A 24,967-nucleotide genomic window follows, 5' to 3' on the forward strand; every position below is an offset into this window, starting at 1 on the left:
AAATAAATACGCTAATATTCCTGCATTGGTGTGCTCACGTTAAATCACAACGAATTGTCGTTAAATATCATTTAAACAATTATTTATGCCTTCTTGACACAAGTGTCTCTTGGTTCTCTTTTCAATCGTGGTATCAACTAACACATGTAACTGACTACTGTTAAATTACCACAGTTTTTAATAGCACTTGCAATCAGCATTTGAATAAGGCTACTGGCAAAATAGTAAACTGTTCATCAAATAAATACCCAAGTATGACAAAATATGAGGTACTGATGCTGTGTTCGTTTGCTGTGTATAAGTGGAGAATACGATGTCTGACAAACATTTGCATAATGGTAAAGATATAAAATACGTCGTAAATAAACAAATAAAGTAGATACAGATATGTAACTCGCCCCTATGAGTACATTGAGCTATTCTTTTTAAACTGAGCCATGTATATCCCGAGTACCTAAAGTATGAGTAAAGACGCATCTGGTTAGCTCGTATGGACTGTTGTTTAGAAGAGCAACTACTCTGCAAAAACCGTTAGGTACCGTCGCATTGGGATGCTCTTGGCAGACGTGTTTCACAACGAACATCCTCTCCCCGAACCGTGCAAGAACTGAAAACGACCTGGAGAGAGAAGTGGTACAATATTCCCCAAGGACGCCTCAATCGCCAGCATGAATAAGAGGTGCAAAATGTACATTAGTGCTGGAAGAGGGCAGATTGCTTACTGAGAGTCCGATATCGACCTTTATGTTGGGAGTCGGACCAACATGAACGTTATTTATATGTTATCCTGCTTTCCCATGTATGAAATCCGTACCATTTTTCGTTATAAATATACCACTTCATCTCTGTTACGTATGTACTGTGTCTCATGTCGTCCATCATTGCCTATGATTATTCTTATCTAGCTACGTCTCTGTTCCTTAGCAATTGTCAAGCGGTGTAACATCTTCATCTGGTGTCGCCCCGAGCCCCAGAGAAAAGTAATAGGACGAGTACTGTCCATGTGATACGTTAACGAATCGTCGGATAGTATTAGCTTAAAATCAGGCTGTTATATATGAGGAAGTTTCATCACAAGTGTAGTGACATCTATTTAGATTTCGGCAAAACATCCGTCTGGTGCAAAGACTGCCAGTTAAGTCTTAAGTTACAGAAACGTAAGGTTGTGCGCCGGCCGCAGTGGCCGTGTGGTTCTAGGCGCTACAGTCTGGAACCGAGCGACCGCTACGGTCGCAGGTTCGAATCCTGCCTCGGGCATGGATGTGTGTGATGTCCTTAGGTTAGTTAGGTTTAATTAGTTCTAAGTTCTAGGCGACTGATGACCTCAGAAGTTAAGTCGCATGGTGCTCAGAGCTATTTGAACCATTTTTGTAAGGTTGCGCGTTTCCCAAAATGTTCGACTAAGTGATTAATGTGTCACAACCATAGCAGTCACATCTTAAAAGTTATTAGAAGAAAAATGTGTAGATATATCTGAAATTGGAAATTTGTTGGGAGATCTTTCGGGACCAAACTGATGAGGTCATCGGTCCCTAAGCCTACATACTACTTACTCTATCTTAAACTAACTTACACTATGGACAACACACATACCCATGCCCGAGGGATGACTCGAACCTCCGACGGGGGGAGCCGCACGGACCATGACAAGGCGCCTAGACCCCGCGGCTATCCTGCTCGGCCGATATAACTGAGTGGACAATGACGTAAAGTCAGTTGCAGGTAAAATAAATGAAATGACTCTATTCATTGGTAGAGTGTTTGGAAACTGCAGTCTGTCTTCGAAGAAACTTCCTTACAAAATGCTTGAACAGCAAAGCCGAAATATTGTTCAAATTTGCTGTATCCACATAGCTCGAAATTAAAGAGGACACTGAAAGTTTTCGAAGAAGGGCAGGACGAATTGTTATGGCTTGTCTGGTCTGTCATAAAAAGTATGAAGCATTCTATAGTGATTTACTAATATTACACGGAGAGAAACGTTGAAGGATTAGCTAAGTGGGTAAGTGGTAGACTAAATCCATGGCGCGTGGTTTGGCGTTCTGTGCACCATGTCCTCCTCGATAAGAGCGCTCGTGCGACGTGGTCTCTGGTCGTTAATGGAAAATACATGACACGACTTCGTCTACGTGCCATAAAAATGACAGATTCCTCGCTATGCCCTCGTCGTCACGCGCTTGGTACGGATGAACATCGATGATTTGTGCATCTTCTGCAGAGGCGTGGCAGCTGACTCAGAAAAGTGCAAAAAGTGGCAGTTGGCACTAAACAAAGAAAAGTGCTAGGTCATCCACATGGGTACTAAGAAAATCCGATAAATTTTGGGTATATGATAAATCGCACAGATCTAAGGGCTGTCAATTCGACTAAATACCGAGGAATTACAATTACGAGCAACTTAAATTTCAAAGACCATATAGATAATATTGTGGGGAAGGCGCAACAATGACTGCGCTTTGTTGACAGAACACGTAGAAGATGCGACAAACCCAATAAAGAGACAGTCTACATTACACTTGTCCGTCCTCTGCTGGAATATTGCTACACTGTATGGGATCCTTACCAGGTAGTATGGCGGAGGACATTGAAAAAGTGCAAAGAAGGGCAGCTCGTTTCGTGTTATCGCGCAATAGGGGTTAGACTGTCACTGATATGATACGCGAGCTGGGGTGGCAGTCACTGAAACAAAGGCGGTTTTATTTGTGGCGAGATCTATTTACGGAACTTCAATCACAAACTTTCTCTTCCGAATACGAAAATACTTTGTTGACATCCACCTACATAGGGAGCAATGATCATCATAATAAAATAAGAGAAATCACAGCTGGAAGGGAAAGATTTAGGTGTTCCTTTTTCCCACGCGCCATTCGAGAGTGGAATGGTAGAGAAGTAGTACGAAAATGGTTCGATGAAACCTCTGCCAGGCACTTAAGTATGAATTGCAGAATAACCATGTAGATGTAAAGGCACATATAGAAGATGCTTGCTACATACTGCTCCCCATGCCATTGCACCGATGTCACTTCTGCTCCCTTATGAGACTTATTTTCCAAGTACGAAGACCAACGCTGTGAATTGGATAAAAGGCCTCTCGATCTCTTATTTACTCCATGAAGGCGATAACAGTGTTCTTAATTTTTGGACATTCCTGCAAATCGCTTTACTTTTCCCATGCGCCATCTACGATACCGTCAACACTATGCCAACTTTTTGGGTAGTGCCTTCTTCAATCCCCCCCTGCAGCTGTGGTGCCCCGGGTATGAGAAGGTGATATGAATGTGATTAGCACCATGACTCGGTCCAGAGTACCGGCAAAATGGAATAGTCTTCGCGGAGACGTGCCTGGAACATGCCTGACTGCCTTGGGTTTCTACCCACAAGTTGGCGGAGCGCGGATGCCATTTTGCTTGTTCTGCCCAGGATTGCGTTTTTGTAATTCCATATACGTTTTCTTGGTTATTGATGCTAATTACACATCATTATTTTTCGCCTGGAGAGCGTCCTATGCGATCTAAGAAATAACAAACGAAAAACAAAAAACAAAACAAAAATGTTATGATACATAATCTGAAAAAATACTGATGTTGAAAAAGTATACTTACTTACGTTTTCAAGAAATATTTTGTTTATTTTATGAAGGAGACGGTCATTTATTTTAAAACAACAGAGATTTTTATCTGCTTTGTCATTAAACAACTGTAAAAAACGTTGGTGGAGCAGTTAAAAATTAAAAAAAGTCGTTAAGGAGATGGTTAAGAAGACTGCTAACGACAAGCGCGAAATCCAGGTTCGAAACCCAATCGGGCAAGAATTTGCACTTGTCGCCGTGGGGTTCGTTTCAAGACTCGATTTCTTTTTCGCCAAATACCTACCTGTTTCAATAAAACTGAGCCAACCGAAGGTTCACACACGTACATAAGGAACACAATAACACGGCACAAAATAACAGTGAGAAAGTGTCAGCAATTACTTTCAATATCTGATAATTCCTCTTCTTCAAGCATGTCTGATATCCTGTAAGTTGGTATTTTTGCTAGGCAATTGTTTGGAAGGGTACGGACCGATTTTTGTAAGTCAAGCAGCACTTCGCCATCTTGTGCGTCGATAAGTACAGAGCCCTAGATGTCGCAGGCGTAGTGAACGTGCTGAGATTCACACACTCGCTGCATGCGATATGTGTTTGAATCCCAACTGACGAGGGGAGGCTACGGCGATGGGATCACGGATTTACTTCAAACTTTGTGCACTTTTGCCTATTAGGACAATATAATGTGCAAGTAGTAAGGCTTACTACTGAGGCGATTTCGAGAAAATCGCAAGCGAAGTTTAACGCGTCAGTAATATACCGGAACGTTGTAACCCTGAGCACTAGTTGGCGGCGGCCATGTGGTTAGCGTCCAAGCTCCTTTTCTTAATTTATACTTTTTTTCAATACAAATCCTATTGCTCAGACAGTCCACAGCGTCGGTGTAGCTGCCTCGTCCGCCCTGGTAACCCGTTCGTTTTCTTTGGCAATTACACAGACGCCACCACAGACGCCGACGCCAGCGTTTCAGCGGCCGCGGGCGCGGACCGCAGAGAGAACGCCTCCATGGGGAGGGGATTTAAGACGGGCGCCCGCCCTCAGGAGCTCAATTCGTCAGCGCACCTGACGATGGAGACAAGTGTGGTCGCCGAAATATTGTACCCATTGGACACTATGGACCGGCAGTGCACCCGTGGACTGTTCGAGCAAGAAATACGCCGGGAGAAACTGAAGAATCACACTAACTCTATTATTTCGTACATATTACATTTGAGAGATAATACGATCAAAAGACACAAGTATTTGCTTGAACTTTTATTGAATTTCCGATGTTATTTAGCCGTTTACTAACTTTTATTATTACAACAAATGTCATCTATTACTTCTATAGGCAACTTACGAAATTCGTCAGTCACCTTCCGATTCCTTCATATTTGATTGACAACGAACGGGATATAGCTTCTCATGGAGATGTTATTAAAATACATTCATTCGTACGTCGCCAATTTCCGTCACAGATATTACGAAAATGTTGTGTTACGCATGGTTTGCACCCATATTGTCGGAAGACAGAGAAATTTTTCAAAATGCCAGCGACCTTTGTTTTTCCTCTTTAGAAACTCTAAGGATTCTTTGTGGATGCGGGAAAACTGCATTCATTCGATGTAGTAGATGCCGTTTTATTTTATGTTTTCTGTGTCTGTATGAAAAATATCATCTTGTAACTTGTAATGTCGAAAGCACATCTGACGATTATTTGTACATTACCGTCATGTTCTGGCGTATTGTATCATATTATATTATTGAATAAAGTTATTTAAAGCTTTATTTATCAATGTTTGTCTGGGCTTTCGTCCTTGAAACCCCTATCTGCAGATGGAAGTGTCCTAGTATAAAGCACTTTTTAGCACCTTACCCGACTGCAGATATGTATAAGGGATTCGGAAATCACGACAGTCATACATTTTCAGTAAAACTTTAGGCGTTTGAACGTTTAGTTGTCGATAGTTATAAGAATAATACTTTTATATAGTAAAAATTAGAAAACAACCAAATAATATTGGAAAATCAATAACAGTTCATGCAGATACACGTGTCTTTTTATCATATTACCTTTCAAACGTAAAATGTGTGAAATAATATGATCAGTTTTAACGAAATAGAGATTTAAAAAATGAGTGGGACTCGATGCAGCGATCCACCGATTATGATGCTTGAACGCTAACCATATGACCCCTGCCTCTCTTGCTGCCGGTCGCAACGCACTGATACGTTATAGATGTGTAAAACTTCTCTTGCGATTTTCTCGAAATCGCCTAAGTAGTACGCCTTACTACTTGCACATATGCTGCCCTAAAGGACGACTAAAAGTGTATAAAGTTTGTACTAAATTCGTGATCCGAAAGTCGTGGTTTCCCGTTTCGAGTAGATTTTCGGCATCCTAAAAGATGACATTGAAATATGTTTCCCCTCTCAATAATTACACGCTACACTCTATCCTTCATAACTTCCTTCTCGGCATTCAGTCACCACTGGACAGTGTTGTAATTACAGATGTTGAGAGTTGAATCGAAAACATGGACGTATTATCACGACTCGTTTCTAAAATGTATATGAAAGCAATTTCTTTATTGGTACAACCAATTTTATATTTTTGTACAGTACCTGACCAAATGTAAGTAAAGCCCACCAAAGACATGTATGGATGTCAATGTAACTTCGTACACGTACACTATGTGATCGAAAGTATCAGGACACCTGGCTGAAAACGATTTACAAGTTTGTGGAGCCCTCCATCGGTAATGCTGGAATTCAATATGGTGTTGGCCAACCCTTAGCCTTGATGACAGCTTCCACTCTCGCAGCTATACGTTCAGTCAGGTGCTGGAAGGTTTCTTGCGGAATGGAAGTCCATTCTTCACGGAGTGCTACACTGAGGACAAGCATCGACGTTGGTCGGTGAGGTCTGGCACGGAGTCGGCGTTCCAAAACATCCCAAAGGTGTTCAATAGGATTCAGGTCAGGACTCTGTGCAGGACAGTCCATTACAGGGATGTTATTGTGGTGTAACCACTCCAACACGGGCCGTGCGTTATGAACACGTGCTCGATCGTGTTGAAAGATGCAGTCGCAATCCCCGAATTGCTCTTCAACAGTAAGAAGCAAGAAAGTGCTTAGCCGGCCGGGGTGGCCGAGCGGTTCTACGCGCTACAGTCTGGAACCGCGCAACCGCTACGGTCGCAGGATCGCATCCTGCCTCGGGCATGGATGTGTGATGTCCTTAAGTTAGTTAGGTTTAAATAGTTCTAAGTTTTAGGGGACTGATGACCACAGCAGTAATGTCCCATAGTGCTCAGAGTCATTTTTTGAAAGTGCTTAAAATACCAACGTAGGCCTGTGCTGTGATAGTGCCACGCAAAACGACAAGGGGTGCAAGCCCACACCATGAAAAACATGACCAGAGCATAACACCACCACCTCTGAATTTTACTGTTGGAACTACACACGCTGCCAGATAACGTTCACCAGGCATTCGCCACAGCCACACCCCGCAATCGGATCGCCACATTGTGTATCGGGATTCGTCACTCCACACAACTTTTTTACACTGTTCAATCATCCAATGTCTGCGCACCTTACACCAAGCGAGGCGTCGTTTGGCATTTACCGGCGTGATGTGTGGCTTATGAGCAGCCGCTCGACCATGAAATCCAAGTTTTCTCACTTCCCGCCTAACTGTCATAATGCTTGCAGTGGTTCCTGAGGCACTTTGGAATTCCTCTGTGATGGTCTGGATAGTTGTCTGCCTATTACAACAAAAAAAAGGTTCAAATGGCTTTGAGCACTATGGGACTTGACATCTGAGGTCATCAGTCCCCTAGAACTTAGAACTACTTAAACCTAACTAACCAAAGGACATCACACACATCCATGCCCGAGGCAGGATTCGAACCTGCGACCGTAGCGGTCGCGCGGTTCCAGACTGAAGCGCCTAGAACCGCTCGGCCACTCCAGCCGGCTGCCTATTACACATTACGACCCTCTTCAACTGTCAGTGGTCTCTGTCAGTCAACAGACGTGTTCGGCCTGTACGCTTTTATGCTGTACGTTCCCTTTTCGTTTCCACTTCACTATCAAATCGGAAACAGTAGACCTAGGGATGTTTAGAAGTCTGGAAATCTGGCGTACAGACGTGTGACAAAAGTGACACCCAATCACCCGACCACGTTCGAAGTCCGTGAGTTCCGCGTAGCTCCCCATTCTGCTCTCTCACGATGTATAATGACTACTGAGGTCGCTGATATGGGTACCTGGCAGCATGTGGCAACAAAATGCACCTAATATGTAAAACGTAAATTTCTGGGGTCCTCCGTATACTTTTGATCACATAGTGTACATACCATCAGCAGTAAATGACTAGAATTGCAATCTCAGGTAGAACAGCCACCAAAGTGTATTAGTGCTGTTCGTGACTAGTGTTGTTACCAGTCCCAGTAGGTTACATAAGGAGCGTGAACATCATCAGATGTTCGCTATGATCAGTATCAAAGATACAGAGATGCCTCATACTCGTGTGAGATGGCGTTATAAGCACCTGACAGAATATGAAAGGGGTCTTATTTCTGGTGTCGAAGCTCGTCGTCAAGGTTCCGATCGACCTCGTGTGAATGTCTGCACCTGCCATCCGAGAATAAGTGATGGACTCACTGCATCATTCTGTGCTATCCTGCACCATTAGTCGGTGACTAGCAGCAGCCGGCCTAGGGAATTACTGTCCCAAGGGTAGGTTACCCTTAACATCACAACACAAACCGCTGCCTTTGGAATGGTGCTGTGACTGAGAAGCATAGACTGCTGACAATGGCATCACACTGTATTCAGCAATGAATCGCAGTTCTTCACGGCCTCGGATGATTATCGTCAAGTGAGAAACGCTGATGACTGGGGGAGAGGTTCCATTCTTCCAATGTTTTGGATAGGTAAAAGAGTGTTACTCCTGGTGTCGTGGTGTGGAGAGCCATCGTGTATGACTTTACGTCACAGTTGGTACTGACTGAGGGAACTCTCAAAGCACAGTGGAGCGTCACGTATTACCTCTCATGCAACAGTTCCGTGGTGACATTTTGCCACAGGACAATTCTGGTCCATACACGTCTCTCTACAAACTGTGTGCCAGAAGTTGATGTACTCCAATGGCTAGCAAGAACCCCAGATTTGTCCCCAATAGAACATGAGTTGGACTAACTCGGACGTCAACTTCGTCCCTTGTGCTAGTATCCAGGATATCAAGGGCCAGTTACAACTGTTGTGGGCCAGCTCGCCTCAACAGAGGATACAACGGCTTTATTACACCATTCCCAACCGAACCGCCGGAACCATTTGAACCCAACCGACCAGCGCGTGGATCCAGGCTGGAGGGTTTGCAGCGTCATACTATTAAATGATCTCATCCTGTCAAGTTCTTTGTAAATTTGGCTTGATTTTAAAATCACTGAAATAACATCTCATACCCTCTCAATACGTGAAGTCTCATTTCGTTTCCTCCTTCCCTTCTGGGTGCGTCATTTTTTTGTCGGGCACTGTATTTATTGTTTTAACCTTGTCTTAAGGTCATATTCGCATCAGTGTGCAGCATATTAGTATTATTCGTTTTGAGAATTATGCATTATCACTAACTTTAGGAGGTCAGTCAAAATTATGGGTCTGATTACCCCTGTCAGCACTTCAGCTTATAAAATATCGCGGTACGCTATTCGGGTGTATCGTGATTTCATCGTTTTTCCAATGGCTTCGAAAACAGTAATTGAAAACACTGGTTCCGTTGGTTGGTTGGATGGTTTGGGGGATGGTATCAAACAGCAGGTCATCGGTCCCATCGGATTTGCGAAATATCGTGAATGAAGTCGACTGTGCCCTTTCAAAGGAGCCATCTCGGCATTTGCCTAAAGTGATTTAGGGAATTCACGGTAAACCTAAATAAGTATGGCCGGACTCAGGTTTGAACCATAGTCCTCCCGAATGCGAGTCCAGTGTGCTAACCACTGCGTCACCTCGCTCGGTACTGGTTACGTCTGAGGATCACAGTGAGACAAATGTGGCGATGCGTCGTACTGATTAGGGCGACAAGATCTAACTGCGGTGTATGAAATCGCATGTTAAAGCAACCTTGAACTCTGTAAAATGAACGAATGGCCTCATGAGTCTGAATAAATTAGGGAGAAGAATGTATGATTTATTACGGATATCGGGGAGAAGATCAAATTGAATCAGTCTCGTATTCCGAAGGATCATTGTCCAAATATCTCCCCGGCAATCGATATTCAAGGTTTCCATGGTATTCCGATTTCGGTTAAGGACAGAGAATCCCAACGTTGATTCATCTGTAATGAATTCGTAATCGATATACGTTAAACCCAAATCTTCCTCCGTTCTTTCCTTAGAATAAAGGAGAAGAGGGGAGGAGATATATGATAGCAGCACAGCGAGTACTTTTCACCTAACACTGTAAAATGGTTTTCGGTGAATAAATCTACAAGTAAATGAAGACATTTAACTACATAAGGTACAACCAATAACGCGTACCTCGTATCGCTCTGGTTTGCGAAACCGGAAGATGAAACAGACCCGGAGTGAATCCGCTCGGCGGTTTCTCGACCATGGCTGGTGCACCGACCAGTCTGAGCGTGGTTCTTAGGCGATTTTCCCTCCCTCGTTCAGGCAAATGCTGGGCTGGTCCCCTCTTTCTGCCTCCTGCCTCAGGAAAAAGATACACAAACACTTAAAATACGATAACACACAGATTGAAGTTTGCACAGTTCACACTCAGGAAGCTCAGATGACTTCCCTCGCTTAGGTAACTGATGACTGTGGAGACAGGGAGGACATGCGGCTGCAAAGTTGGGAAAAAAAGAAAAAAAAGCCCTAACTTGAGAACAATAGAGCCCGTATTAGACCTGGTAAACGAAAAAGCAACATAAAAAGAATGTACACACATCAAAAACGTTTTGTATCACCTCGGTCCCGAAAGTTCTGGGACCTGTACAGAAAATTGGAATGGATATCAACATAAACATCATTTCAGCCCTTTTTATTGCTAATGAAAACCACACATTGCGTATTCTACCACCATACAGCTAAACCTTCAGAGGTGGTGATCCAGATTGCTGTACACACCGGTTCCTCTAATACCCAGTAGCACGTCCTCTTGCATTGATGCCTGCCTCTATTCCTCGTGGCATACTATCCACAAGTTCATCAAGACACTGTTGGCCCAGATTGTCCCACTCCTCAACGGCGATAAGGCGTAGACTCTCAGAGTCATTGGTAGTTCAAGTCATCCATAAACAGCCCTTTTCAATCTATCCCAGGCATTTTCTATAGGGTTCATGTCTGGAGAAGATGCTGGCCACTCTAGTCGAATGATGTCGTTATCCAGAAGCAATTCATTCACAAGATGCGCACGATCGGGGCGTGAGTTTTCGTCCATGAAGACGAATGCCTCGCCAATATGCTGCCGACGGTTGAACTGTCGGTCGGAGGATGGTATTCACGCATCGTACAGTCGTTATGGTGCCTTCCATGACCACCAGCGGCGTACATCGGCCTCACATAATGCCACCCCGAAACAGCAGGGAACCTCCATTTTGCTGCACTCGTTGGACAGTGAGTCTAAGGTGTTCAGCCTGACCGGGTTGCCTCCAAACACGTCTCCGACGATTGTCTGGTTGAAGACATACGTGACACTCATCAGCGAAGAGAACATCATGCCAATCCTGAGGGGTCCATTTGGCATGTTGTTGGACCCATCTGTACCGCGCTGTATGGTGTCGTGGTTGCAAAGATGGACCTCGCCATGGACATCGGGAGTGAAGTTGCGCATCATGCAGCCTATTGCGCACAGTTTGAGTCTCATAACATGACGTCCTGTGGCTGCACGAAAAGAATTATTCAAAATGATGGCGTTGCTGTCAGGGTTCCTCAGAGCCATAATCCGTAGGTAGCCCTTGGGCGGCCTGAGCGAGGCATGTCATCGACAGTTCCTGTCTCTCTGTGCCTCCTCAATGTCCGAACAACATAGATTTGGTTCACTCAGACACGCCTGAACACTTTCCTTGTTGATAGCCCTTGCTGGCACAAAGTAACAATGCGGACGCTATGGAACCGCGGTATTGACCGTCTAGGCACGGTTGAACTACAGACGACACGTGCCGTGTACCTCCTTCCTGGTGGAATGACTGGAACTCATCGGCTGTCGGACCCCCTCTGTCTAATAGGCGGTGCTTATGCATGGTTGTTTACATCTTTGGGCGGGTTTAGTGACATCTCTGAACAGTTAGAGGGACTGTGTCTGTGATACGATATCCACAGTCAACGTCTATCTTCAGGAGTTCTGGGAACCGGGGTGATCAAAATTTTTTTTGATGTGTGTAATCAACATATCAAAAAGAAAATAGTACAAATTGACTGTGATGTCATAGAACCAGCGGAAGATTTTGTATGCCACTTGGTTATAATTAAAGTGCAGCTGTTCACAGAGGTTCAGAAATGGTTCAAATGGCTCTGAGCACTATGGGACTTAACATCTGAGGTCATCAGTCCCCTAGAACTTAGAACCAATTAAACCTAACTAACCTAAGGACATCACACACATCCATGCCCGAGGCAGGATTCGAACCTGCGACCGTTGCAGTCTCGCGATTCCAGACTTAACGGCCTAGAACCGCTCGGCCACCTCGGCCGGCCGTTCACAGAGGTCCAGTGTGAGCTGTAATTACCGTATGGCAACGAAACTTGGCAGATATTGTAATGCTTTAATGCGGGACCGATTTACGCTGGAAAAAATTAGCTCCAATTTTGGCCACCAAGTGCAAATCTGGCGCTGTGAATGCAAGAAAGTCGTATAGAAGTATTTCCATGTACAATGGATTACGAAAGGCACGTGGGCAGAAAAGGTCAAACAAGTGATAAAATCGGAATGGTGATGTTGTTATTAACTGCCGCTTTCACAGTTTGTTGAATGTGAGTGTTGGAAACGTCGACGACATGCTGCATCCGTAAAATGACATAATCAACAGTTGCTGGCAACAGTTCCGGTGGAATCTGAGTAACGTGTTCCTGTATACTGGTCTTCAGATGAGGTAGTGACGGAACGTGTCCCTGGCAAACACGTTCATTTAGATACCTCCAAAACAAAAAAATCACATGGAATCAGATCAGGTGATTTTGCAGGCCACGCATCTGGAAACCTTGCGAAGATAACAAATTCGTAGAAGTTTGCATTAAGCAACTCTTTCACTGGGCGAGCGATATGTGATGTTGCCCCATCATGCTTCAAAACAATGATTTCACCATAGTTACGTTCTCCCAAAGCAGGAATCTACTGTACAAGGAGGTCTCAATGACGTCCATACGTCAAGGGTCACCTGACGGGCTCTCTGTGTGTATCCTCTTCAAAGGAAACGGACCGAGAATTATGGTGCTTGTGAATCCACAGCACAAAGTCACATAGGGCGAATGCAATGGCTCTTAGTGCGATTTAAGGTCCCCCAAATTCCGCTGTTCTACACTACTGCCCATTAAAATTGCTACACCAAGAAGAAATGCAGATGATAAACGGGTATTAATTGGACAAATATATTATACTAGAACCGACGTGAGATTACATTTTCACGCAATTTGGGTGCATAGATCCTGAGAAATCAGTACCCAGAACAACCACCTCTGGCTGTAATAACGCCTGGGCATTCAGTCAAACAGATCTTAGATGGCGTGTACAGGTACAGGTGCCCATGCAGCTTCAACACTATACCACAGTTCATCAAGAGTAGTGACAGGCGTATTGTGACGATCCAGTTGCTCGGCACCATTACCAGACTTTTTCAATTGATGAGAGATCTGGCCAGGGCAGCAGTCGAACATTTTCGGTATCCAGAAAGGTCCGTATAGGACCTGCAACATGCGGTCGTGCATTATCCTGCTGAAATGTAGGGTTTCGGAGGGATCAAATGAAGGCTAGAGCCACAGGTCCTAACACATCTGAAATGAAACTTCCACTGTTCAAAGTGCCGTCAATACGAACAAGAGGTGACCGAGACATGTAACCAACGGCACCCCATACCATCACGCCGTTTGATACGCCAGTATGGCGATGACGAATACACGCTTCCTATGTCCGTTCACCGCGCTGTCGCCAAACACGGATGCCACCATCATGATGCTGTAAACAGAAGCTGGATTCATCCGAAAAAATGACGTTTCGCCATTCGTGCACCCAGGTTCGTCGTTGAGTACACCATCGCTTGCGCTCCTGTCCGTGATGCAGCGTCAAAGGTAACTGCAGCCATAGTCTCCGAGATGATAGTCCATGCTGCTGCAAACGTCGTCGATCTGTTGGTGCAGTTGGTTGTTGTCTTGCAAACGTCTCCATCCGTTGACTCAGGGATCGAGACGTGGCTGCACGATCCGTTACAGCCATGCGGATAAGATGCCTGTCATCTCGACTGCTAGTGATACGGGGCCGTTGGGATCCAGCACGGCGTTCCGTATTACCCTCGTGAACCCACCGATCCCATATTCTACTAACAGTCATTGGATCTCGACCAACGCGAGCAGCAATGTCGCGATACGATAAACCGCAATCGCGATAGGCTACAGTGCTTCCTTTATCGAAGTCGGAAACGTGATGGTACGCATTTCTCCTAGTTACACGAGGCATCACAACAACGTTTCAACAGGCAACGCCAGTCAACTGCTGTGTGTGTATGAGAAATCGGTTGGAAACTTTCCTCATGCCAGCACGTTGTAGGTATCGCCACCGGCGCCAACCTTGTGTGATTGCTCTGAAAAGCTAATCATTTTGCATATTACAGCATCTTCTTCCTGTCGGTTAAATTTCGCGTCTGTAGCACGCCATCTTCGTGGTGTAGCAATTTTAATGACCAGTAGTGTATGTTTTCACTGCACCCTGTAGTGTAAAACGTTCTTCATCGCTTCATAGGCTATTGCCTCGCCACATGTCAACTTCGATTCGTATCAAAAACCAAAGAACAAATTCAGAACTTTGCTGCGAGTCATGAGGTTTCAATTGCTGCATCATCTCGATCTTGTACGGGTACCAGTGTAAAATAGACCATTGTATGGACAATTCTTGTGATACCGCATTAGCACTAGCACACCCGGGGCGCATGCTGCATGGTCAGTTACAGCAACAGCAACCTCATCAATAATTCCCATCGAAATAGGACGCACAGACTCGTGGGGATAACATATTAGACCTGCTGGTGACAAAAAGATCCGAACTATTTGAAACAGTTAACGCAGAACAGGGAATCAGCGATCATAAAGCTGTTACAGCAGCGGTGATTTCAGCCGTAAATAGAAATATTAAAAAATGGTAGGAAGATTTTTACCGTTTAGAAAAAGGGACAAAAAGCAGATTTCAGAGTACTCGACGGCTCAACACAAAAGTTTTATCTCAAGTTCAGATAGTGTTGAGGATCAGTGGACAAATTCAAAAGCATCGTACAATATGCATTAGATGATTATGTGTCAAGCAAGATCATAAGAGTTTAAAAAGAGCCACCGGGGTACAATAATCGAGTTAGAAACTGCTACGGAAGCAAAGGGAACTTCACAACAAACAAACATAGCCAAAGGCTTGCAGACACGAAGCGAAATGTAGTGTGAGGAGGGCTATGCGAGAGGCGTTCAAAGAATTCGAAAGTAAAGTTTTGTGTACTGACTTGGCAGAAAATCCCAAGAAATTTTTGTCTTATGTAAAAGAGGTAGATGGATCAAAACAAAATGTCCAGACAGTCTGTTACCAAAATGGTACTGAAACAGATGATGATAGACTAAAGGCCGAAAAACTAAATGTCTTTCTCCAAAGCTGTTTCACAGAGGAAGAGTGTACTGTAGTTCCTTCTCTAGGTTGTCGCACAGATGACAAAATGGTAGATATCGAAATAGATGACAGAGGAATAGAAAAACAATTAAAATCGCTCGAAAGATGAAAGGCCACTGGACCTGATGGGATACCAGTTCGATTTTACACAGAGTACGCGAAGGATCTTGCCCTCCTTTTTGCAGCGGTGTACCGTAGGCCTCTAGAAGAGCGTAGCGTTCCAAAAGCTTGGAAAGGGGCACAGGTCATCCCCGTTTCCAAGAAGGGACGTCGAACAGAACGATAGACCTATATCTCTAACGTCCATCAGTTGTAGAATTTTGGAACACGTATTATGTTCGAGTATAATGACTTTTCTGGAGACTAGAAATCTACTCCCTAGGAATCAGCATGGGTATCGAAAAAGACGATTGTGTGAAACCCAGCTCGCACTATTCGTCCACGAGACTCAGAGGGCCATAGACACTGGTTCCCAGATAGATGCTGTGTTTCTTGACTTCCGCAAGGCGTTCGATTCAGTTCCCCACAGTCGTTTAATGAACAAAGTAAGAGCATATGGGCTATCAGACCAATTCTGTGATTGGATTGGAGAGTTCCTAGATAACAGAACGCAGCATGTCATTCTCAATGGAGAGAAGTCTTCGGAAGTAAGTGATTTCAGGTGTGCCACAGGGGAGCGTGGTAGGACCGTTGCTGTGGATGACATCGGAAGTTCTCTGAGGCTTTTTCCAGATAATGCTATAGTATATCGAGAGGTTGGAACAATGGAAAATTGTACTGAAATGCAGGAGGGTCTGCAACGAATTGACGCATGGTGCAGGGAATGGCAATTGAATCTCAATGTAGACACGTGTAATGTGCTGCGAATACATAGAAAGAAAGATCCTTTATTATTTAGATACAAATAGCAGGTCAGCAACTGGAAGCATTAATTCCATAAATTTTCTGGGAGTAGGCATTAGGAGTGTTTTAAAATGGAATGACCATATAAAATTAGTCGTCGGTAAAGCTGATAACAGATTGAGATTCACTGGAAGAATCCTAAGGAAATGCAGTCCGAAAACAAAGGAAGTAGGTTACAGTACACTTGTTCTCCCACTGCTTGAATACTGCTCACCGGTGTGGGATCCTTACCAGATAGGGTTGATAGAAGAGAGAGAGAAGATCCAACGGAGAGCAGCGAACTTCGTTACAGGATCATTTAGTAATCGCGAAAGCGTTACGGTGATGAAAGATAAACCCCAGCGGAAGACTCTGCAAGAGTAATGCTCGGTGCCTCGGTACGGGCTTTTGTTGAAGTTTCGAGAACATACCTTCACCGAGGTATCACGTATATCTCTCGAAGAGTCCATGAGGATAAAATCAGAGATTAGAGCCCACACAGAGGCATACCGACAGTCTTTCTTTCCACGGATAATACGAGACTGGAATAGAAGGGAGAACCGATAGAGGTACTCAAGGTACCCCGCACCACACACCGTCAGGTGGCTTGCGGATTATGGATGTAGATGTAGATTCCTCTTCCAGGTACCATACCAAGCTCACCCGTGTTTTCGAAATTCATTATTATCTGTTTTAAACTATTTAATGACATCGGGCTTCTCCTCAAACTTTACACTCTGCGATATTCTCTCAATGCAGCCCTGTAACTTCTGTCGTTCACATAAACAGTTTCACTAACAGTGCACCGTCTCTTTTCCCGATAGTCATAATATGAAGTTAAGTTGTGGCTTGTCAAATGACAGCGTGGATGTCATACGGTGTACAGCGCCAGATTTGCACTTGGTCGCCAAAACTGGAACTAATTTTTTCCAGTGTAATTCCGTCACCCATTAAGTTATTAGCATGTCTCTCAAGTTTCCCTGCCATTCGATAATTACAGCCCTCCGTGAGTAACTGGGCCTTAATTACAACCATCTGGTATTAGATCAGCTGGCGATGGATAATGCAAGAGACAAACAGCGGAGCAAAAATGACCTAGGGTGCTTCTGATAAAAGATTTTACAAAATTTAGGCGTCGGTATTGTTGTGTCTAGCAATTCTGCCTACTCGGTTCGCTATCAAACAAACAACTCGTATTAATGAATTTTATTTCAATAAGACAAGATACAATACTTAACTTTCGCAATTACCCAAATGTGTCGCAAGCAAAGGGCGTCATACGAAATAATCAGTTTTTTGCAGTGGCTGCTGGTCTCTAACTGACAAAAGTCTGTCCTGGACTGCTATCGAAGTCGCTGTCGTTGGCGCTGCTATCTAAGTGTCCAATCTTGAAGCTGCTATTGAAATGGGTCGTCACCAGTCGGTCGCCACGCTTATGTCCTCTTCACATAGGGCTGCTGCTGTAGCGTTGTCGTCTTGGAAGTGAGGTCGGTCAGCGTGTGATTGGCTGACCCCTTCTCACAGCCTTCTCTGCTCTATCGTTCCCAACTTGCGTGTCGGCGCTTTACTATACATGTAACAGATTCGTCTGAAAGGGAAGTATACAATTAGGTGTGAGACCAGTTTTGAATTACAGTAGTGCCACACGGAGTTTTAAAGGGAAAATCATTAAAAAAAACTGAGGTTTCCTTAGCTAGCAATGAAGCTCTGTATGTTGGGCTCGCTAGGGGAGAGATGAAAACAAACCAGTGAGTCAAGGAACAGAGTGGAGCGGAAGAAGTGATTATCTCTGCAATGAGAATGAAACTGTGGAAACGATAATGGTGAGGATTATAAATTTAAAGAGATTTAACATCTAAGTTCGCCTATCTCTGAAACGTCCCCTTAAATGGCCCTGACTAACATTAACCTATACCTTTCACAAATCACTTACCTCACCAAAAATCTTCGTTACTCAAGCTACTGCAATACAGCGAGCGCCACTACTGCCAGCTAATAAAAGATTCAAACTACAGAAGTCACTAACTACTGATAGGCACAGTTAGCAAATGAAAGATTTTAATAGAGAACAAACAATGTATTTACCTTAACAGTCATAATATATATGGTAGTTCATGACATCCAGCCTTACAAATTACAAAACTCCGCCATCTCTCTCCCCACGTCCACCACTGCTGGCAGCTCACCTCCAACTGCCCAACGCTACGCGCTGTTAGCAGCCAACAGCCCAACACTACAATGGCAGACAACAATGCAAACCGGCCACAGACTGCACACGGCACAGCCAGTGATTTTCATACAGAGCGCTACGTGGCGGCGGCGTAACCAATAAAAAAACCTAAACAGCCTACTTACATCTCTTATTCAACCCTCCCTCCCCCTCTAGGACAGAATCTGTATAGTCCATTTGCCTCCAGAGTAAATCTCATGTGCAAGAATGAAAACTTTCCCTAAATCTCTTCGTAGCGCGTATCTGACGCGAGATGTGCTTAGCAGCCTGGTATTTACCTAGCGGGATGAAAAAAACCGGCCAAAAACCACGTCCAGGCTGGCTGGCTCGGGCAGACTCGAACTCGGCAACTTTTAGTAAACTCAAGAAGGGTACTGTTAAAAAGTCAGTTAATCAATCACTCGAACACGCAACTCTGCACACTGGTAGCAAGACAGCCCGACCTTAGGTATGAGTCAACGGGGATGGCGTTCCTGGCACTAGCCGAACTCGTCAGTTCAGCAGCTTGCTAACATCTGTGTAGAATCACATAGCGTTTCGTTTTGTAGCTCAGGTTAGTCATCGAAGCGAAAAATATGGCAGAAAGTTACGCTTTACAATCTATTTTACTAAAAGTCGTGATAATTTACATTTAAAATGCGATGTTTATAAATTCAAATCTTCAGGAGAGTTCTAGGAACTGAAGAACTTGGGTGACGATGCTGTGGTAAGATTCCCGGTGTAGCGCAACTTATTTTCGCGTTTGGAAGGCACTCATGACCCCACACATCAGTTCCAGAACACATGTACAGGAGAATGTTAGCGGATTCTGTTAAAACAAAAGGCAAAGATTTGGCTGAAAGACCACTAATGTTTTTATGAAAAGAAATAGATGACAGTCAGTTAGCTGTGAACATCAACGCGGAAGGATGTCAGGTATATTCCCAAGAATTTTGCTCACGCTCGTTTGAAAAGTGCCGAAACTGCCAAAATCTGCGATCGAAATACAGGTTGTCTTATCGCAGATGGAAATGACAACTACAAAAGGCTTAATAATGATATGGAAAATGGTCATGTTTTTTCAATCAACTCCAGTCTACAGTATCTTTGTCAACAGGAAAATATATTGATGGATCGTACTTTTCAGTACGCAGCGAAAGAATTTCTTCAGTTATTCGCGATCAACAGTTACTCTGGAGGTTCTTATTTACCATTAGAGTTCAGCCTTGCAAAACATAAGAAGGAAACATATTTTACAGTTATAAAATGTGTTCATCCATGAATCAAGTAAGTCAAGATGACTGGTTTGCGGCCGGCGTTTGCGGCCGTGCGCTTCTAGGCGCTACAATCTGGAACCGAGTGACTGCTACGGTCGCAGGTTCGAATCCTGCCTTGGGCATGGATGTGTGTGATATCCTTAGGTTAGTTAGGTTTAATTAGTTCTAAGTTCTAGGCGTCTGATGACCTCAGAAGTTAAGTCGCATAGTGTTCAGAGCCATTTGAACCATTTTTTTGACTGGTTGCCGATTGCACCTTCCTCAAGCTTGGTATTTGGTAAATACAATTTTAATTTATTTTAAGAAAATCGTATTCCTGTTGAACGATAAACCGTTTTAGTCAGTATAGAATATTATTTTAGTTTTTAAAATACAGTACAGTTATTCCTAAGTTGCGAATCTTAAAAAGCTGTTGTCTTTTAAATTTTCCAAAAAGATTTTTCTATGTGCTTATGTGCTTAAGGGGAGAAAAATTCTAACTGATGCCTACATGAGAATTAACTCTGAAAAAAACATCAATATGGACTCAAAAAACAAAGAAGAGTCTTGCAACAGAAATTAGATTTACTCAGAAATGGCGAAACTGGCAAATTAGGAATGAGGTACTGGTGGAAGTAAAACTGTGAAGACTAGTCCTGAGTCGTACTCAGTTGGTAGAGCTGTTGCCAGTTAAAGGCAATGGTCCCGAGTTCGAGTCTCTGTCCGGAACACAGTTTTAATCTGCTAGGAATTTTTATTGGGAAATTAGAGTTTGTATAGTGCGTTTCATACAAAGCAGCCATGAGCAGAACATAAGATAAAATAAATGCAGTTGTTTATTCAGATGTTCAGGAAATATTTCTGTATGTGAAACTTGTAATAAAAACTGTGTTTATGAATAATTTGTTTCCTTTTATATCTTGTTGATTGGTCCAGTAGTTACAATATCCTTTACGAAGCTTAAAATAGTGGCGGAAGTCGTGCACTTGCTTCGTTCAGATTTGGTTGAGTTTGCCTAGTTTGTGCAGCGGGTCTGCCACGAGGGGGTAGAAGTTGCCAAATTCGTGCATGCCGCTCAGGAGGAGCTTTGGGAAGAGTTGCCGAATTTCGTTTCCCACCCGCAGGTAGAAGTTAGCGAGTTCGGGGAAGCCGGCCTGCTCGCCTGCCCTCGTCTCGTCGTTAATCCGCGAGGCGGATTCTATCCGGATGAGGCTCGCCCTCTCGTGTACCGGAAGAGGCGCGTTAATGCGCTCGGCTACCCGACCGGGTGAAATGCAGGAGAGCGGCAAATGTAGGAAGATGGGAAGATGGCAGATGAACCAAGGATGTTCTTCGCTTGATTGCAACAGGTAACAAAATACCGAGACGACGACGTGGTGAATGTGGGTAGGTGACGTGAAAACATACAGGAGAAATATGAATGAACACATCTGAATAGTACAAAAGTCCAGAGGAGGTCTTTGTCCAGCAATGAATGTCAAATGGCTTGTGACAGTGGCGATTTAAATCAAATTTCCTTCAATTTTCGTGATTCCATGGAAGAAGGATGTGCTTTTTGTCTTTTAATACTTTTCATTCTTTACCTTTACCTTTAAAGGTATAGTGAGTTGTTCCGGCTCTGTAGAGCAAGGGACTTTGCAGTCAGATACCAGGCGAGCTGGTAGTGGAGCAGAGGGAGTCCCAGCCAGGTTATTACCAGTTCCAGCATTTGCCTAACAGCCAAGGGAAACCTCCAGAAAACCTTAGTCAGAACCGAAGGATGTGCCCTGTTTTTAATTTAATTCTGGGGCAATATGTTCCTGATAAAATAGTTTGACAGCATAGTGTACGTAGAAGAGTATTTGTTTATATGAATACAGGGTAAAATCGCTTATTTACAAGACATGTGCACTGTACATATGAAACCTGGAATTGTGAAACGTTTTATGTGGTAAATTTCACATTTCTGGATCTACATCTGCGTACGTAATCCACAAGCCACCACAAGATGCGTGGCGGAAGCCACCCTATACCACTACCAGTCATTTCCTTTCACGTTCCACTCGCCAATAGAGCGAAGAAAAAACGACTGTTTGTACGAGGGTGAGTCAAATGAAAACCTTAAATTTGTCAAAACAAATCGAAATTTCGCGCCGTTATCCTGTCAGTTGGTAAGCGTGCTACAAACAGCGTGCAGAATGGCCTGTAGGTGGCAGAACAGTGCAGATGCACACATACCGTCGCAGTATCAGTATAAAGATGGCCGCCCAACTTGCGACTTGCACCAGAGGAGAACAGCGTTCTGTTATTCGGTTTTTGCGTAGTGAAGGTATGAAACCTATTGAAATTCATCGACGGATGAAGGTTCAGTACGGTGATGCATGTTTGTCACAGCAGCATGTCTACGAATGGATTAGGAAGTTCGCAAATGGAGTGACTTCAGTGGAAGATGCTCCTCGTCCAGATCAGGCACAACGAGTTGTGACTCCACAGAACATTGCAGCAGTTGAAGCCATAGTGAAGAAAAACGGTCGAGTGACACTGAATGACATTGCAGCATGTTTACAGATTAGTCATGGGTCAGCATACCACATTGTGTATGAAGTGCCCCAGTTTTACAAAGTGTCTGCAAGATTGATTCCATGGCAGCTGACTCCTGGAATGATAGAACGACGAGTTGATGCTTGTGAAGAACTACTTCGGCGCTTTGAACGGGAAGGTGATGACTTCCTAGCAAGAATCGTTACTGGGGACGAAACCTGGGTTCATTTCCTCCAACCGGAAACGAATGGCGCCATTCCTCATCACCAAAACCAAAGACGTTGCGGACAGAACCATTAACAGGGAAGGTAATGCTGACTCTTATTTCGGACGAAAAAGGCGTCATTTTGGAGCATTACATATCTACAGGGACCACTGTCACCAGTGCATCATACACAGATCTCTTAAAAAATCATCTGCGGCCTGCAATCAAATCAAAGTGACGTGGATTGCTGTCAGCAGATGTCCTTTTGCAACATGACAACGCAAGGCCCCACACTGCCCGTACAACAGTTGCAACAATCACAGACCTGCATTTTGAGGGTCTTCCTTATCTACCATACTCACCAGACCTTGCCCCCAAGTGATTTCCATATGTTTTGACCACTCAAAGACGGAATCGGAGGAAAGAAGTTCCGTTCTGATGAAGAGGTACGCCACGCGGTGCATGAGTGGTTGCGCGTACTACCAAAAGAATTTTTTCTAAAGGTATTTATGCACTTTGTAAGCGCTGGAAGACTTGCATTGAGCGTGGGGGAGAATATGTTGAAAAGTGATACAGCTTTGTACCACTTATGCACAATAAATATTTTTAAAAAATATTTAAAGTTTTCATTTGACTCACCCTCGTATGTCTCTACACAACCCTTTGTGCTACTTAAGTGAAACGTACGTTGGTGCCAGTACAGTCGTTTTTTAGAGTCAGCTTCAAATGCCGGTTCTCAAAATTTTCTCAGTAATGTTCCTCGAAAGGAATGTCGCTTAGCTCCGAGGACTCCGATTTGAGTTCTCAAAGCATCCTCGTAATACTATTTGTTGTTCGAACCTACTGGTAATAAACTTTACAGCCAGCATCTGGATTGCTTCGGAATGCCACCCCGGTTTCTGGATTCTCCGACCGTGTAAGCTGCAGACTCCTCAACTTGTGCCATAGGGTGGTGTGTTTGTGGGTTCCGCTTAATAGATCAGGGGTCCATTACACACAGGAAGCGGCTACACGGCAATTGAGTGGAGGTGAATGGGCGGTTTTTTAGGTTAGAAGTTCTCAGGAAACAGCGGAAACGGAGTCAATTTAAAAGAGTGCAGGACAAACACAGGAAAGTAGACCTACAAAAATCGATATTGTAGCTGTATACTATGGCAAAGTGGGGCAAGCCTGCTCACTATTTGTTAGTGATATACTGAAGGAAGCTTCACAAAATACAATCATATTTTAACTGACATTACATCTGACTTTTGTCTATTATATAGCAGTGTCGAAAGGTATATGAACAATTTAAATCGTAATTCGCACTTAGTAAAAAAAGTAATTCAAACGCGCAGTCTTACCAGACCGTGGGGTAAGAGTGCGTTTCTAGTGTGGTAAATTTGCGCATTATTATTAAATGAGAAAAACATAAGTGCCATTCAGTTCTTGTTTATTTAATTTATAGCGTACATAAATATAATATGCCTTGTTTCTCAGCATATAATAGTTACTGCTGATACAAGATATGATTTAATGAACAATTCTTGCGTCTGTGAAGAAAAACCTGCACAAATAATTCAATCGGATGAAGAGCTGTTGCTGGCCGTTGTGGCCGAGTGGTTCTAGGCGCTTCAGTCTGGAACCGCGCGACCGCTCCAGTCGCAGGTTCGAATCCTGCCTCGGGCATGGATGTGTCTGATGTCCTTAGGTTAGTTAGGCTTAAGTAGTTCTAAGTTCTAGGGGACTAATGAACTCAGATGTTAAGTCCCATAGTGCTCAGAGCCATCTGAACCATTTTGAAGAGCTGTTTACCAGAGATCACAAATTTAGTATCCAGAACCTTCTTGACAAGAGCAGGATTGATGCTACTACTCCAAGCACATTGAATCCTGTTGTCTGTTGGTGTATTGCTGTACTTTTCAGTACAGCCTGGACAGTGAAAAGTCAGTCGATTTCCCATCGACGTATTTTAGTTTTGCTTTGCTTTCTTTTTGTTTGCTTGATCTGAATCAAACAGTTTCCTCTTTGGTTTCTTTATTTCTTGTTCAGTTGACTGCGATTAAAGTTAATTCTTGAATGGGTCCCACATCCTATTTCTGACTGCTTCTCTTTCTTCTGTATTTTTTAGTAATCCTTGTTCTTGGTAAAGGAATTATTTCTTTTGGGAAAACATAGGTACTTGGTCCTGTTTGTGGTTTATTTGTAGAAGTCTGTGAACTTTGGCTCTGGAGAGATCTAGCTTCGACTGTGGGTGTATCATTAAATATGTCACTTTAGGCTGTAACGGTCGAAGGCAGGAAATCTTCCTCGGTGAACATGTCACGATCGATTGGATAAATATCGCATATCTTGAACACCTTTGTTGTCATCGTCGTTGTGGTAGACCTTTGGTAAGCGTTTCAAAACAATTCAGCAATAAATTCTTGCGTAATTACATATCCAGGGTAATTGATAAGGTACTGATCACATTCTTGCGAATAAAAGT

The sequence above is a fragment of the Schistocerca gregaria genome, chromosome X (assembly GCF_023897955.1).
Source record: "Schistocerca gregaria isolate iqSchGreg1 chromosome X, iqSchGreg1.2, whole genome shotgun sequence".
In the NCBI taxonomy this organism is placed as follows: Eukaryota; Metazoa; Arthropoda; class Insecta; order Orthoptera; family Acrididae; genus Schistocerca; species Schistocerca gregaria.